Genomic DNA, 19,222 nt, shown 5'->3' with positions numbered 1-19,222 from the left:
AACATCAACCACACACACACCCACACACACCCACACCCACGGTCCTTGGAGTCAACCAACACCCTCCTGGTCACAGGCCTGTCTGATCTGTGGGCAGCTCCTGTCCCACATGATCACGTCCACAGTGAGGAGAAAGGACATCACAGCCTTCAGGCCACACAGACACACAGGCTGGTTGCAGGGCAACACACATTTATGACTCAGTTCTCCCAAAAGCTCCAAATAACCAGATTCATCAGGAAAATAAAAGCCTGTGTGAATGGCTGCAGTAAAGCAGAGTAAAGCTGCAGCAGGTCACACTGAACACGACACCAACAGATGGAAATGCTAGATGTGAAATCTATTATAGAAATACAACGGTGAAATCATCGTCACAGTATCAATACAGATCATTTCTGATACTGATACATACGACAAACACGAGACACAATCATCAGTCAGCTGACATTATGACATCATCAGTCACAGCCACACGTCTGTAAACATGAACTGGTCTGAACCTGCTGCAGTTACACTCAGTGGCTAAATAAACACAATCAGCATGTGAACACGACTTCCCAGCATGCATTGTTAGAGAGAGAAACCCTTCCAGAGAGTAATTACACTGTAAGAAAATACACATGACACAAACAACCTAAACAAGCTAACATTAGCCTCAACAAGTTAACATTAGCCTCAACAAGCTAAGGTTAGTCTAAACAAGCTAACATTAGCCTAAACAAGCTAACATTAGCCTCAACAAGCTAAGGTTAGCCTAAACAAGCTAACATTAGCCTCAACAAGCTAAGGTTAGTCTAAACAAGCTAACATTAGCCTAAACAAGCTAACATTAGCCTCAACAAGCTAAGGTTAGTCTAAACAAGCTAACATTAGCCTAAACAAGCTAACATTAGCCTCAACAAGCTAAGGTTAGCCTAAACAAGCTAAGGTTAGTTTAAACAAGCTAACATTAGCCTCAACAAGCTAACGTTAGCCTCAACAAGCTAACGTTAGTCTAAATAAGCTAACATAGCCTCAAAAAGCTAACATTAGCCTCAACAAGCTAACATTAGTTTAAATAAGCTAACGTTAGCCTCAACAAGCTGACGTTAGTCTAAATAAGCTAACGTTAGCCTCAACAAGCTGACGTTAGTCTAAATAAGCTAACGTTAGCCTCAACAAGCTGACGTTAGTCTAAATAAGCTAACGTTAGCCTCAACAAGCTAACGTTAGTCTAAATAAGCTAACATTAGCCTCAACAAGCTAACATTAACTTGGTACCAAAGTACCGGTTCTCCTGTCGTCCTCAGTCCTGACATCTGACAGATGTTTGTATGAACTCAGTGTCTCCAGCTGTGGCAGTAGCTGGAAGTTCTCTGAGTGAAGAACTGACTCACAAACATATAAACAAATAAAAACTGACTGTAAAGTTCAGTCTGTCGGTTTTTCATCTTCACAGCTCACGACTTTAAAATGTGCAACAGAGCGAGTATAGTAGTATAACCAACATATTATTATATTAAATATTAAATCACTTCTTTTGGCTAATTACACTGTAAACCTCGTTAAACCACCGAGAGATTTGATAGAAAATACTGAATTATGATTTCAACTGGGCTTGAAGCACATACATCCATGTGACACACACACACACACTCACGCACACACACGCTCACACACACACACACACACACACACGCTCACACACACGCACACACACATGCTCACACATGCTCACACACGCACTACCTTTTCTCTCCACAGGTCGACCTGTTATTGAGTTCATCACTGAAGGTTTTATTGTATTTCATTATCTCACCTGCTCCAGCAGCAAACCAGGAACAAGGAGCCGCTAGAAAATATCAAATGTAGAAATACGACAGAGAGACGAACAAAATCGAAACACAATCAGAAACAGAACAGAGTCGAATCACTGGAGAACAATAAGCTGAGTTCAGACTCACACACACAGAGCTGATTATAATAGACCCAAATAAGAAGAATGTCACTGCTGGAGGACAGGGGGGGCTTCAACACACTGAGGGAGGGGGGCTGAGTACTGACAGAGGAGGAAGAGGAGGAAGAGGAGGGTTGGTGGATGACATAACACTGATGGGCCACTGGATAATCATGGCCATCGGACGTCAAGCAAAAACCTTTTTACTCCCATTACTGCAACTGCAAAGATGGGCGTGTGTGTGTGTGTGTGTGTGTGTGTTCTTTCTTTACTTGCACTGATGCCTGTTTGTCATCATTTGGTATGTGCTCATCTGCACCAACAGACAGAGTGAAGTGAGCATTCAAAGTATCTGCTCCCATTACACACACACACACACACACACACACACACACACACACACACACACACACACACACACACACACACACACACACACACACACACACGAAGAACCAGAAGCTGCAGTTCCTCTAACGACCACTAGAGTCTGGCTCCAACAGTGAGTCAGTCCCCATAGACTCCCATGTTAAAATGTCCAACTTTACAGCAGAAATCAACATGTTTACAGCCTGGTACAAAAACTGTTTTGGTCTCTAGAGCTGATTTCCTCCTTCATGACACCTGTTTATATAACTCACCTGTTAATGGAGGATTGAGGGCTCTTTGAGTGACAGGTGGGTGCAGTCACAGTTAGCCTGTCTGTTAGTCTGAGCTCCTGTTTTTACAGCTGAGTCAAACTCTACTATTATTTCATGTACATATTAGCACTAATTAGCAGGTATCAGTGTCTGTGCTCACCATACCTGGCTTGTTAGCTTGGCTCATTAACTAGCTAATTAGCAAGCAAATGAATTAGACTTTGGTTAGCCTTCGAGCAAGATGCCCAGCTGTGCTAACAATGCTAACGAGAACGTATGCTTGTCACACTTATTAAACTGTGTAAGTCTCAGCTCCACACACGCCCCTCCTCTTTGACCATATTTGGATGAGCTGAGAGTTAGGGACGGAGTCAGACACTGCCAAGATGGCGACAGTTAAGCAGCTCACTCTGACTTTCAGAAACCTGTCGGTGACATCACAGAGGAGCTGGCCATCTTTATTTACTGTGTAAGAATGATGCTGAGAGAGTCGGCCATCTTGGTGTTGAACATCTTTGCAGCAGCAAAGAGTTTTGTTTATATAATTATTTCATGACATTAATTGTTTACACTTTTATATATCAGAGTCCAGACATGAAGGAGTGTCACATGACATGAAGACACAGCAGGTAAAGTTCTCCTTCACTGGTTCTACACAGAATCCACTACACACACACACACACACACAGATAAGAATGATGTATGAACTGTCACACACTGCTACAACCAAACACCACAGGACTGTTAACACACACTCAGCGAACTCCACACCCAGAGAGGAACGAGCTGACGAGGCAATTTCTACTGGTAGGGTTTGGTCTGAGCACGCCACTGCTGCCCTAAGGGAGACACACACACACACACACACACACACACACACACACACACACACACACACACACACACACACACACACACGTTATTTCCTGTTGTTTGGACAGCGGTGGCTCAGTGAGGAGAAGTGAGTTCAGAGCTGAATCACATTCCAGACCGGAGCTCATCAAACGCTCCCTAACAAGCTATCGATCCCCAAAACGCCACCGCGCCACTTTGAACACTTCTTCTCCCATTTCCTGCCGACAAGGTCTCTCGCTCTCAACAACCACATCTATCTCCTGGTGTCATCAGGAGCTCCATCCTCACCACACTGTCACTGAGACCTGGTGCTCCAAGACTGGGCTTTGTTGCACATGTAGCTGCTAAGCTCCACTAGCATTCTATCTGTTTCCCCCTGAGCCCAGGCTACGCCCACACCTCCACCTTCTCACCTCCTGTCCACACCGCTCAGTTCTCAGCTGGAAACAGTCACAACCCACTTTCACATCATGTGTCTTCACAGGTGAGAAGTCATCACCACGTGTCAGCATGTCCCTGTGTGTGACCAGGTGCATCTGTATGAGACGACGCGTCCTTCACAGAGACCAGATGCAGAATAGTTTAGTTTGTATTTAATGGACACGTAGAGAGACATCTCTGCAGCCTCATGACACTGACCAACAGTCCGCACACAGATCAATACCAGCTGAGTCAGTGTGTGTGTGTGTGTGTGTCTCAACAACTGCAGAGATTTCAACAAAGTAAAAATAAAGAGGAAACTAATGAGGGTTCAATCAGAAATCACAAAAATGTCAAAACACATGGGCAATTGACAGCGTGACCCCACCCCCTTGCCCCACCCCGTTGCCCCACCCCCTCCACTGTGTGTGAGCACGCCGCTCACATTCCTGCTTCTTCAGGACTTGAAGCTGGATTTTCAGCCCAATTAGACACACCTCCAGGCCAGTTACACCATCCCTGAAATGCCCTCCTGTTGTCTGCACACAGACAGACACACACACACACACACACACACACACACACACACACACACACACACACACACACACTGCTGGGACCTGCCCTCCATGTTAGGGAACAACCTCACGGTCTCCCAACCCTGGCCTGCTTCAGTAATGACTCTCCGGTTCTAAAAGCAGAATAATCGTCGCTAACGACTCGTGTCAGCAGCTGCTGCGGCTTCAGGGAGCAGAAATGTTTAATTGATGTTTTCTGCTCACACTGGCAGGAACTTCATTTCTCTTTGTGTGATGTGGACGTAGAGACGGGGACTCCTGGCTCTGCGTCAGCTGAATGTGACACAAATGAACAGTGTGGACGTGATTTAATATGACAAAGAGCTCGCTCTGAATTATTCTGCCGCCTGATTAGACAGCTGCCACAGAAAAGGAGGCCGACGCACTCATTCATTTGAACCTGCTGGACTCAGAGCTTCGTCTCCAGGTCTGGCTCTTGGTCAGGTGATGCCCACGGGGGGCACTAGAGATAAAGTGCCCCCCCCCCCATTTTTATTTATGTAAAAATAGCTATTCACATAAGAAACGTGATTCTGTCTCTACTGATTCAGAATCAATTCAAATTTTTCAGTCTTGTTGCTGGTTCATATTTTTATCTCACCTGTGGGTCTCCGCCCACATACTGAGCTCCAGTGCTCCCCCTCTGGAGTCCATGTGATGCGTTCATTTCTGTCTTTGTGATGCACCTTTTAGACCGTCTCTAGGCCACAGGCATCGTTTGCTCTGCGCAGCACGAACTCATAAACACGAGGAACCCTGCATGTGAAACACAGGCACATGGTCAGATATCTTTCTTTTTTTGGGCTTTTTTTTTATGCCTTTATTGACAGCACAGTAGAGAGACAGGAAATGGGGAGGCAGAGAGAGGGGGAATGACATGCAGTAAAGGGCCGTGCGATGCAGGACTCGAACCGGGGCCGACTGCAGCGAGGACTGTGGGGCGCCTGCTCAACCCACTGCGCCACTCGACGCCCCACTCCACCTTTTTTTTCTGTTTTTTCTAAAGAGAAATCGTCTTGAATAATCCTGATCTCAATATTGATCAAAACGATCGTGATGATGACTTTTGCCGTAATCGAGGAGCCCTAAACTGTCATATACTATAAAGAAAAATAATTTAATTCAATATTTAGTTTTTACATTTTTTAATTATTCATCTATAATTCATGTGCACTCATTTCATTTCAGTCTCTACTGTGTCTCACTGCCATTTATGTTCTCTCCGCTTCCTGTATCAATGTGTGTATCTTAGCCCCTCCCCTTACCTTGTGTGTGTCTTAGCCCCTCCCCTCACACAGAGCACAGACAGGTTGTTACGTTCAGAAAAATAAAATCTTTCCACCAAGTGTTCTCAGGGAAGAGGTCAGTGTGCTGAGGACGGACGGATCGTCATGTTAAAAGTGCGACGTACGAGTCAGAGAGTGTGTGTGTCAGAGACACAAATATGCAAACATTTATAAAGCTGCACATACACCAGGTTCAGTTTTATAAATCTCAGTTGTCGTGGAAACGAACACACTCCCACAGTTATCCATAAATGATGTAGAGACGTTACCCTGTAACACTGATCCATCACACCGACCACCATCATTAACTACACAGATCATACTGAAACACACTCTGCTGCTGTTACAGCCCCCCCCATCACACCCCCACATGAGGCGCCGTCATCAACAGTGAGAACTGTGTTGAATCCTGTAGATTTGAGTTGAATGTGACAGTGTGAGCTTCAGATCCTCGTGTGTGAAGTGAAACTAAGTGATGAAGCTGCTGACAGTCAACACACACACACACACACACGCACGCACACACACACGCGCACGCACGCACACACGCACACACTAGGGTTGCACGGTATACCGGTACCAGTATAGTACCGCGATACTAGAGTTTTGAAAACGGTACTATACCGGCATTTAAAAACAAACGGTACTTTTATTTTATTTTATTGAATGCAAATGAATTGGTAAATTGGAGCCTGTCTCTTTAAGCACAGCGAGGCCAGCGAGTGTGACGTAGTTGCCCGAGAGGATGTAAGCCGCGTCCCACGCGCACTCGCATGTTTAGACTGAGGAGGAGAGAGAAACGACAAGTCGCGTCTTAGACAGACGGAGCGGGTTGAAGAAAATACAGTAGATAGAGATGGCAGCTGCAGAAAAGCCCGAACTTGTGGTCAAAATGGAGCCCGAAGTTCGGTGTGGAAATATTTCAGGTTCAAACCGAACGATAAAGGCGAGCCACTGAACCCAGAGGCACCGCAGTGCAAGCGGTGCTACAAAGTGTGTCTCGCAGAAGGAGCCAACACTTCAAACCTGTCGAAACATTTAAAGGACAACCATGCGGACTTGTTCCGAGACTTCAGTCAAGAACGACAGGTGATAGTGTTGTTCACCTGTTCACTGCACTGTCATGTCAATGAAAGAAGTACAAAGCCCCTCCCAGCCCAGTAGTAAACCTACAGTAGCCTGCATACAGAGAGCTAAAACATGTCCATGGTTAATAAATACATTAAAAAATATATTTTTAAAAATTAAATTACATTCTTTAAATATTTAAATAACCCATTAAGGCAATACATAATATAATGAAATATTTTTTACAAAAAGTATCGAAATACATATTGGTATCGGTATCGAAACAGAAATTTGGTATCGTGACAACCCTAGCACACACACACGCAAGCACGCACACACACACACACGCGCAAGCACGCAAACACACACACACGCGCACGCACGCACACACACGCAAGCACGCACACACACACGCAAGCACGCACACACACGCGCGCAGACGCACGCACACGCGCAAGCACGCAAACACACACACACGCACACACACACGCAAGCACGCAAACACACACACACGCACACACACACACACACAAACACACTGCTCAGAGCCTTCAGCTCATTAACACCCCCCATAAAGGGCAGGTGATGGTGTTTTCCCAGTAATTATTATTTTCTAATTTATTTATTTAATTAATTTGATTGTAATATTCTGTATTATTAATCTATTATTAGTATTATAATTGTTATTAATTCATGATATTTTGATTAACAAAGAGAGGTGTGAAGGCGACACGAGGGCTCAGGGTTCATGGAGTTTGGTTACAGATGAAGATGGTCTGAGTGATGAAGTGGGCAGTTTTTTTCTCTTCCTTTGTTTAATTGAATTAATAATGTTAAAAAAGGGGAAGTACCAAAGAAAGCAGGTCAGCAGGCCGGAGTCAGTGCTCAACAGAAATGTGATTTTATTAACGAATATATTACCAAACAGAAGCGCAATCAACCCTGGGAAATTCAACTAAAAACAACAGAGCAGCTGTTTGAAGCCCAGATCCATAAATATAGATTTATTGTCTTTCAGTCAGTCAGGAGTCGTCATGAAGAACAAGCTGATGACTCTATAGTTACATCATCATCATCAGAACTAAATACTATGGTCTGTACATTCATGTTGTTGCTCTGAATCCTCCCGTTGACATAAACATCAATTTTTTTAATAAAAACATAACATAATGAACGCGTTAGCTGTGTTAGCGTTAGCTGGATAATTAGCTCCTGCAGCAGCTCTCTCAGAGTCTCACCTGACTGAGGTGAACTGTCAGAGTGTGAACGAGGATGAACGTTTGTCACTCACGCTGTCATGTGATCACACTTCCTGTTAGAGAACAGCTGAGCAGCAGGGAAACGAAGGAACGTGAAAATGAAGTGAAAGAAATTGAGACAGTGAAAGAAGAGATGAGGAGTGTCTGCATCAGCTGTGGTTAGTGACTGCAAGTTCACATGATACAGGACTCATAACTGGACCAGGACCAGGACCAGGACCTGGCCCTGGACGTGGACCAAGACCAGGACCAGGACCAGGACCTGGACCTGGACCAGGATCAGGACCTGGACCAGGGCCAGGACCAGGACCAGGACGATAGTTCTGATAAAATCATAAATTCAGACTAATCACATTTACATCTTCTGTAAATAACTGAGGTCAGTCTCAGGTGTCAGTGGAGCTGAATGAATTTAGTCATATTTCTCCAGAATAAAAGTCGTATTCCTCCAGAATAAAAGTCACATTAGAGCTGAATGGTGCAAAGAATCCTATAGTGATTATTTTGGCAGATATTGTGATAAACGCACGATTTCAGTTGGAGAGGTTGTTTTTTCATTTTCATTTTCAATGAACAAAAAAATGATGACGATGTTCTTTTACATCTGTAGATTGATCTGTTGTTGTGACACATTTTACGTTGATCAAAAACTAGGGATGGGAATTGAAAAGATTTTATTGATACCAGTGCCATGATCGATTCTGCTCATTGATCCGATTCTTTATCGATTCCATGACACACGACACTCCTGATATTTAATGCCGTGCTGCGTCGACAAATGTTTCAGCACGTTTCTGGTGTTTCCAGCCTTTCTTGAAATCTTAGTGCCACAGAAATTGCGCGTTGTGCTGTTGGCGTAATTTTGTGTGAAATGAAGCCACACCTCCTCGACTCCTTCAGTGTCGTTCACGCTGACTGCCTCTCTGCACGTTGAACTAAGTGGAAGGCATCGATAAGGGAATCGTTAAGCATCAAGGCAAATGATGTGGAGGGATCTAACCAGTTGGAACCGGTTCTCAGCTGGAACCGGTTCTCGATTCCCATCCCTATCAAACACTGTGATTTGTATATTAAATCCACATCAGATCAATGTCCTTTTTAATTCTTATGAGCAGTGAAAACTGTAGAGACATTCACTCTTCACCATGTGTCTCACAGATAACATCAAATCCTGAAGTGAACATTTAAACCTAGTTTGAGTCTTTAACACAAGAATCTCAATGAGTCCTTTAATACTGTGTATCTGCCTTATTATTATCATCATTATTACTATAACTTATATTTATACAGCACAAAAAGAATCTGCTGACATTAAATAAATTAAATGTGTATCCATTGAAAACTTGAAGGTGTCAGAAAGACTGTGGTGAATGAGATGTGGTGCTGTCTTAATATTCATGCTGTATTTTGTTGGTTAATATATCTGATATATGTCAGGTTGTAGGATGGATCGACAACCCAAGGCAGGAAGGTGATAAGATGATTGAACCAGGAAACAAACAGGAGGTCCAACCCAGGAAAACACAGGGACGTCACACACAGAAAATCTAAATGCTGAAAGGTTCAGAGCACAAAACACAAAACCTCCCTGGAAACTAAAACAGGAAATAAACCAAATCCAAAACAATCAAACATAAAATGTCCGAGTCCAGCTGTAACTCACTGACTCTCCTAGTTATTTGATCCTGAAGGTTCTGGTCACAAATATTAAGTTGATGATTATAAACTGACGTGAATTGAAGTTTAATGTGACTCCAGACGTGATCCGTTAGAGAGAAGAGGTCTCACTCTGCTGGACTTATTGTGGAGCAGCTTTTTACCTCACAGACACAGAGCAGAGAAACAGCAACGTTCAGATTCACCATCATCAAACGACGTGTTAGAAACTCATTTAACGGCCTGGACACCAGAACCCAGAGCAGCTCACACCATGACACTGGGATGTTCAGGTGTAGAGACGAGTCCTGACACTGAGGCTGAGGACAAGTCCAGTCAAGGTAACAATAAATATCATAAACAAAGATAAAGAAAAGTGGAGACAGTTGCTCCTGATGAAGCTGGATCAGACCTGGGCTCTAATGAGATCTGTCAGTTTTAGTCTCTTTTATCCACGTCAGCACAAACATGGGGGACGGCTAACAAACCGAGTCACAGCGTCACTATAAATAACAGTGTGGCAGCTCTGCAGGCTGCCATGCTAAAGAGGGCCGGGCAGCCAGAGAAGCTCTGTGGCCTCAGACTGAAATATAACCATCAACATGATCGACTGATGATCAGTAACGACACAGCATTGATTTCAATTTCACTGTTAAAGCTGAATTTAAACAGATCTTAAAAAGCTGAGACAACGTCTCTCACATGATTTTATTCATTCTGTCTTTGTTCCACAGGATCTAGAGATGACTCAGTTTCACGGTAGAAACCACCAGTTACACTTTAATCATCTCTATAACCGAGGTTAGTTACCATGGTTAGCTGCTGTGGTTAATTTAACTCATGTAAGGTTCTGTAAGACATCAGCCAACAACAGACGCAGCGTGGGTTTGTTGAATTTATCAAATTAAAGCTGCAGAAATCTGCATCATGATTAACTGGCTGAACATTTCATGACAGACTCCAGAGAACACAAAAACCAGGAATATTATAAATCTGTGTTGTCATGGTTCCTCTTGATGAATCTGACTCGTGAACGAGCCTCGTTCCCACTATTCTCAATTAATGATGAAGACTCTCCCTTAATCAATCAGTTTGAATAAAACAAGTGATCAGAAACAGTTACTTTAGTACGATCACTGTGATGTAACGTCTGTGTCTTATAGAAAATATTAAAATATTAGCAGTTAAACAACGACTCACAATCAATAAGAAGATATTAAACACAAACAATTAATTCTGTTGATGAAACATTAAATTATGATAAAACTTACTGATGATCATGAGTGAAGCTCCCTGAAGTTTTATTTTGTTAAATTACGTGTCTCGTCTTATTTTGTATTTTTACTGTAACTTGGATCACCATGGAAACCGTGTGTTCACATGGTCACAGGAGTGAGGTCACCTTCTATGTTTATAAAGACCAGTCATTGAGCGGGAAATGGCGTACACATCATTTACACATCTGGACACAGGAGGTTATCCAGCCTGTATTTGGGGGCGGGCCTTCATTAGTTCACTTTGACCACGCCCCCTCCTCTCCTGGTTTCTGTTTCCTTTGATTTAACACAGATCTACCTGCTCTGAACGGTTACCTGCAGTTACCTGTTAATCATCCAAACCCTTAACCCACACACACACACACACACACACACACACACTGTGTTCACAGGTCTGAAATTAAACAATTACTTTTTAAATCATCAGTGTAATTGTGACTAACTGTGAGGATAATGACTAAATGAGAAAACATTCTCTTCCGCTCTGTGTGTTTATTTCCACCTGTCCTATTTTACCTGCTGCTGTAATTAAACACCTGTTCTAGACAGTAACACAGCAGGGATCAGGACTTCAAACTGACTCAGGTGAATATTATACCTGTGGCTCTGGTTCATGTCCAGTATCAGGTTCAGTCACGTGAAATCTAAATGAGTCATGTGACGTTTCAAAGATTTTTATCTTCCACTCCTGAAACCATTCACCTGGTTTCAGCTCCTTCATTTCTCTCTCACTCTTTCACTGATTAAACTTTAATTCAGCTGTTTTCAGTTTTATACTTTCATCACTTGAAACCCTCTCAGTGCTTCAACTTTTATCAACACTCGGTTCAAATTCATCCTCAACGTCCACACAATGTTTTCTCATCAATGTTTTAACTTCGGAGACTGTGACACAGAGAATTATAATCCGAGGACAGTTAAACTCACCAACTTTTGGTTTGACCTGAAACTTAAACCCAAGTCTCCAGTCTGAGCTTCAGAGCCCAGCTGCACTAAACACCTTGAGTTTAGGTTTTCTCCTTGTCTTAGTCGTAAGGAATCACTTAAAGTCAGTTAAACCTTCGAGACCAAACTGAGGGGAAACTAAAGGTTCCTCTGACGGTCTGAAGTGTAACTGTCACAACAACATGAGGATGACGCAGCAGCAGCGCTCTTCTTTAATGTTCCCAAAAGTCATCGCAGATATCACAAGTGCTAATGGCAGTGAATTAATGGTCTCCATGGAAACACTAGAATTTTACCGCTGTAAAATCTCTGTTACTGCTGCAAAACGCCTTAACTACTTTTCTTAACTAAGGAAACATTTAAGAGATTCTGAGCAACACCCTTTGAGTAACTCCCTCAGCTAAGGAGAAATTAAACCCTAAGTGTCATAGTTAAGTGGAAAACTTAAGGTGTTTTGTGTCAGCGGCCCCAGAGCCGTGGGCTGAACTGCCTCCTCTCTCTCGGTGCCATGCAGCAGTAAAAAGTACATTTCCTCTCCCTCTGACCTGCTGGCACACTCTGTACTGAGCAGTGTGAAGGCTTCTGGCAGCACCAGTAACAAAATGATCTCATGCTAATGGTTCACAATGAATGCTGACATGATTTACTGATGGTAAACTGATACTGCAGCCTCAGATTGTCCCACAAACATCAGAATCTAGATTATTATCTTTCCAGATGATTCGTCCTCGCGGTGAGACCCGGCTGTCGCACACACGACGACCACGAAGCGACCGACAGGCCAACACCACAAAGACAGACAATACTGCCGGGCATCTGGGCCGACAACCTCCATTCAACAGCATTCCAGCAGTGGCTGAGAACAATGGCAGGCCCATTCTCACACACACACACACACACACACACACACACACACACACACACACACACACACACACACACACACACACACACACACACACAAGCCAATTGCACAAACAGTGAGGACGAAGCACTGGTACACAACAGGCAACCCCCCACCCTGGATGAAGAAGGAGGGAACCAAAGAAATCCCCCAAACTCTCCCTCGCCCGCTCTCTCTCTTTCTCTTTCTCTCACACACACAGAGGGGGGGGGGGGGGCAGAGTGCTGGCATTTGGCACGAACAGACGCTCACAAAGCCCCCGGGACCCCAGAGATGAAGGAAAAGCGAGGGGAAGGGTGGAGGAGGAGGAGGCGGAGGAGGAGGGGTTGCAACGATGCCATTTCCAAGCAGGCAGCCTGTGGAGCAAGGCACTCAGGGAGAAGGAGAACAAAACGAACAGAGGGAGGGCCTCCATCTCACCCCCCCACCCACCCACCCTCCCACCCCCCCACCTTCCACCTTCCATGTGGAGGTCAGTGTGCTCGGGAGGTCAGCCTCTGCAGGCAGCAGCTCCTCTGCAAAACCTCATGCACATGTTATCTGCAGCGATGCAGTCAGAATCCAGATCAGCTCCACGCAGCTGCAGGAGGAGTCGCTCCATCACTGAGACCTCCATCAGAGCAGCTGACAGTCCTGATCACAGCTCCACCCGCTCCTCCAGCCTCTTTACTGCACATCAAACCTTCCAAAGGTAAATCACACTGAATTCATTTCATGTGACTAAAATCATCACAAGCTTCAACACACTGCTTCAACACGCTGCAACAACACGCTGCAACAACACGCTGTTTCAACACGCTGCAACAACACGCTGCAACAACACGCTGCAACAGCACGCTGCAACACGCTGCAACAACAAGCTGTTTCAACACACTGCAACAACACGCTGTTTCAACACGCTGCAACAACACGCTGCAACAACACGCTGCAACAACACGCTGCAACAACACGCAGCTTCAACACGCTGCAACACGCTGCAACACGCTGCAACAACACGCTGCAACAACACGCTGCAACAACACGCTGCAACAACACGCTGCAACACGCTGCAACAACAAGCTGTTTCAACACACTGCAACAACACGCTGTTTCAACACGCTGCAACAACACGCTGCAACAACACGCTGCAACAACACGCTGCAACAACACGCTGCTTCAACACGCTGCAACACGCTGCAACACGCTGCAACAACACGCTGCAACAACACGCTGCAACAACACGCTGCAACAACACGCTGCAACAACACGCTGCAACACGCTGCAACAACACGCTGCAACAACACGCTGCAACAACACGCTGCAACAACACGCTGCTTCAACACGCAACAGCACGCTGCAACAGCACGCTGCAACAGCACGCTGCTTCAACACGCTGCTTCAACACGCTGCTTCAACACGTTGCTGCAACAACACGCTGCAAAAGCACACTGCTTCAACACGCTGCAACAACACGCTGCAACAGCACGCTGCAACACGCTGCAACAACAAGCTGTTTCAACACACTGCAACAACACGCTGTTTCAACACGCTGCAACAACACGCTGCAACAACACGCTGCAACAACAAGCTGTTTCAACACACTGCAACAACACGCTGTTTCAACACGCTGCAACAACACGCTGCAACAACACGCTGCAACAACACGCTGCTTCAACACGCTGCAACAACACGCTGCAACACGCTGCAACACGCTGCAACAACACGCTGTTTCAACACGCTGCAACACGCTGCAACAACACGCTGCAACAACACGCTGCTTCAACACGCTGCAACAACACGCTGTTTCAACACGCTGCATCAACACGCTGCAACAACACGCTGCAACACGCTGCAACAACACGCTGCAACAACACGCTGCTTCAACACGCAACAACACGCTGCAACAGCACGCTGCAACAGCACGCTGCTTCAACACGCTGCTTCAACACGTTGCTGCAACAACACGCTGCAAAAGCACACTGCTTCAACACGCTGCTTCAACACCCTGTTTCAACACGCTGAAACAACACGCTGCAACAACACGCTGCAACAGCACGCTGCTTCAACACCCTGTTTCAACACGCTGCAACAACACGCTGCAACAACACGCTGCAACAACACGCTGCAACAGCACGCTGCTTCAACACACTGTTTCAACACGCTGAAACAACACGCTGCAACAACACGCTGCAACAACACGCTGCTTCAACACACTGTTTCAACACGCTGCAACAACACGCTGCAACAGCACGCTGCTTCAACACACTGTTTCAACACGCTGCAACAACACGCTGCAACAACACGCTGCAACAACACGCTGCTTCAACACACTGTTTCAACACGCAACAGCACGCTGCAACAACACGCTGCAACAACACGCTGCAACAACACGCTGCTTCAACACACTGTTTCAACACGCTGCAACAACACGCTGCAACAGCACGCTGCTTCAACACGCTGCAACAGCACGCTGCAACAGAACGCTGCTTCAACACGCTGCAACACGCTGCAACAGCACGCTGCAACAGAACGCTGCTTCAACACACTGCAACACGCTGCAACAACACGCTGCTTCAACACGCTGCAACACGCTGCAACAACACGCTGCAACAGCACGCTGCTTCAACACGCTGTTTCAACACACTGCAACAACACGCTGCAACAACACTAGACAGTAGATACTAGTTAGCTAGAAATGCTAATGCTGTATTATGCAATGATCCATGATCCATGATGTTAAGCCTCACAGCTAGCCTTGTAGTCGCCATATAAACAGTAGAGATGCAGGCTTTGCAGTTATTCTGCTACTTGGTTATTGGTCCTTTTGTGATCAGCTACTTATCAATAATCTGGGTCTGACAGAGAACGACATCCTGACATCATGATGCTAACATTTGTGCTGCTAGCTCAATGCTAAAGGCTGTTAAACATATAAATATTAAATAAAACAAAGACATTTTAGTGGTTTTTAAACCAGATTCAGATTCACTTCAGCTCTTTTCACTCCAGATCAAACATGAACTTCAGAGAAGCTGTACAAGTGAAATATTAAAAACCCTGGACAACATTTAGTTTTGTTGTTTATCGGCCGCTTCATTCACACAAATGGAATATTTTAATATTGAGGCTCATTTCCTCATCCACGAGACAGTTTCTTTAACAGAGGCTCTGAGGGGAAATGAAGGTTAATTAATTGAGAAGAAAACATGGAGGTAAACACCGACTGCAGGACTGGTGTACACATTTCTTTAGTTTCTCACTAATAATAAAACTGGAGGCCAGGGATTACCGTCCATGTTAACAGCAGCGTGAACACAAACACGGCAGAGTCCTGAGCTCCAGAGCAGAGCAGGTGAAAGAGAAGGAGGTGATGGAGGAGGTGTAAGGATGAGAGGTGACGAGGGGGAGGTGAGGAGGAGGACGAGGAGGAGGAGGAAGAGGAGCTGTAACACGGCAAGTGAATGGACAGCTGTGTGGCTGCTTGGCCGCCTGCCGGCCTGCTGAAAGGTGAGAGGAGGTGGTGCACACACACAGATACACACACACACAGATACACACACACACACAGATACACACATCCAGGCCACAGACTGAATCTCTCTCTACATCCTGATGGTTTCTGCAGAAGCCTCCCCGTGAAATGAGAGTTAATGGAGCTCCACCCTGACAGAGACGGAGCAGCCCTTCACTGACTGCTGTAACCTTCATGATGCAGCCTCTCTCTCACTCATACTCACACACACACACACAGATCATGAACATGCACACCCACGGGACACTTAAGACTAGCCCCAGTTGTTGCTTCCATCTGTCTGTCTGCAGCACCTTTAAACTCCAACATGTCTCCTCCTGCAGGACTTCAGGCCTCCAGCTGATCAAATGCCACTAATTAGGGTTTCTTTATTTCTCTCCCGGAGCTCTCCAGCTGTGATGTGATGCCACACCGAGGCTGCACAGATACGGAGGTGATTACCATAAAGACGCAGGAGGGCCTGCTGTATGATCAGAAACTGATACTGAAGTTGTATCTGATACGAATTCGATAGCTCAGAGATGCACCTGCCTCCACAGAAAATCTATCACACGCACGATGAAGCCGGTCTTGTTGGTCCACATCAGACCAGAAGCCGGATTCCGTTTCAGACCGCGGGCTGGAGTAAAGGAGAGAGCAATGACAACTACACAGAGCCCGGGTCCGGAGGTCTGCGGCGGGGACCGGACTCTCAGTTGTCCCATGCAGCAGCAGCCGGAGCCCCGCAGCCCCGCGGTTCATCAGCAGTCACCGCTCAACTGCTTTTCCCTCCACACCGTCTCCACGGTTCAGCCCGCGCTGCGCAGCTGCAGCTCGTGGTTCAGGCTCCGTCCGGACCAGCAGCAGGTCCAGGCTCGGCTTAGACACCCCGTCCCACCGAGTCTCTCACACAAACACTGAACGCATCACCGACTGTGGAAACCCGCTCCCCGCATTCCCACCGCACGGTCTCCCGCACGCCTCTAACTTTGGCCCCGTATCTGAGCTGGGACTCACCCGGCCATGCTGCTGAAGGTCCCGGTGAAAAAGTCCGTCCTGCTCGGTACCATCCACACCAGCAGATCCACTCCGACACTGACTGACTGACTGACTGACTGCTGACTGACTGACTGTCCGCTCCGTGCTCTCTGCTCCACTACTGCTGCTGCCTGCTGAAGGTGCTGCGCGCTCACGACGGGACCGGGGGGCGCGCAGGGGTGCGCGGGCACAGCGCAGCCTGCCGGAGACTCCACACATTTTATTTGTCGTTGTGCATTTTTTTTAAAACGGTTAATGAAATCAGCTGTTCACGTCATCTGATGGATCTTCATCACACACAGACCGAGTTCTGACCCGGACCGGGTCTGTCAAGTCCTGGTCCAGCGTCATGAATCCGTCTCCGTTCTTTATCTTTAATTCACATGCACTGTACATCATACAGTATAATGTACATCATACAGTACAATGTACAGTGAGGCTGAGCTCACTGATTGTACATTTAGTATTTGTATTTATCTTATTTATTTCAGATTCTGTTTCTATTATTTTGTTTCTTGTGTCAAATTCTGAATTTCATCTACAGGGATCAATAAAGGTTGATCTTATCTTATCTCATCATTCACAAAGAATCATAAAAAACATTTAGTTTTTAATTGAAATCAATATTCAGCTTCATCAGCCCTTTTTTTTTCTTTTTACATTTTTACATGAATATTTATTGTCAAATATGAAATAAAAAGTCCACTCAGACTACTTCCAGGTTCCATCCTGTTTATCCACAGTCAGCTAAAATATACCTGAGCATGAAGAAGTCAATTTACTTTAGTTTATCATTGTTGGTTCTGACATTTTAAGTTGATATGTAATTAATTATTTTGTTTTGATGTCTTTTTAATATCTCATGTGTCCATTAACCATCAAGCTCAGCATCTTGAATTGTGGCAAATAAACTAGTTGAACAGCGTCTGGATCTTGTGTTTCAATAACTCAGATGTTCAGGTAGATGACACCTCCATCTTTATTTTGCACCGACATCTGTGGATATAATCTACAGCCTGAACCTTTCTGCCACTGTCTGTCGACTCCACAGTCACTTCAAACAATGGAAAGCAGTTCAACATCAAATATGTTCCAATACCTGCACTTGATGTTCAACAGTCACTGCATGGTGTTCAACTGTAAAGGAGTCACTCAGCAGCTTACTGTGACTCTGAAATGTAAACACCTGGTCTCAGGTGAGAGCTGCTGAAACTCTGTGGATATTTAATTATAGTTTAATAAAAAGGACGACAGCAAGAAATGAAAATTATACAGACGGTGACAAACTGAAGTAAAAACCATCACACAGTGTCAGTCAGGTCTGGATCCTCCAGGACCAGGTCTCTGGACTCTACTGGAGGATCCACTCCATTCTTCATGAACATATCTGATGATGGTGGAGGAGAGCTGTCTAACACCTCACTCCTACAGCTCCCATAATTCACCTGGACTCCCTCCTCACTGTCCAGAGACTAAACACTGAGCTCATCAGTAAAATGAAAAAAGCTTCCAGACACTCCGGTCATTTTCTCTTCACCGTTTTTCAGCGCAATGCATGATGGTCTGTATTGCTTGGTCAGTGACCATCGGTCGTCCGCTACTTTTCACGATGCATTGTGGGAAACTATGAGTCCACTATATAGGCTAAGATAATTCTCACTATACATTCAGACAGCACCACAAAATGGCAACCTCACTATCTAGTGACTATAGAGGGAGGAGGGAGTGATTTCAGACACGGCCTGTGATTCACTCCTGTTTCCTCCTTCACACCGTGACGCTCTAAACTGTAGTTGGGAGTGATTGGGTTATTTAGCCTGGCTCTTATCTTAGCTGGTTAGCTGGTAACTTAGCTGGTAACAAGTCTTT

At 45.4% G+C, this 19,222-nt stretch overlaps 1 protein-coding gene across 4 annotated transcripts in view; it reads right to left on the bottom strand.

The window, feature by feature from the left end:
- fat3a (FAT atypical cadherin 3a) overlaps positions 1-18,268 on the bottom strand; it is a 136,091-nt gene extending 117,823 nt beyond the window's left edge. For all 4 annotated transcript variants that reach the window (XM_056373704.1, XM_056373702.1, XM_056373701.1 and 1 more), the window contains exon 1: positions 17,333-18,268. The gene's annotated coding sequence lies outside the window, so the exon portion shown is untranslated. The remainder of the gene's footprint in view (positions 1-17,332) is intronic.
- Positions 18,269-19,222: the final 954 nt, after the last annotated feature.

This window comes from Seriola aureovittata, chromosome 4 (genome assembly GCF_021018895.1).
Source record: "Seriola aureovittata isolate HTS-2021-v1 ecotype China chromosome 4, ASM2101889v1, whole genome shotgun sequence".
Taxonomy (NCBI): domain Eukaryota; kingdom Metazoa; phylum Chordata; class Actinopteri; order Carangiformes; family Carangidae; genus Seriola; species Seriola aureovittata.
This window is presented reverse-complemented; position numbering and strand designations above follow the sequence as displayed.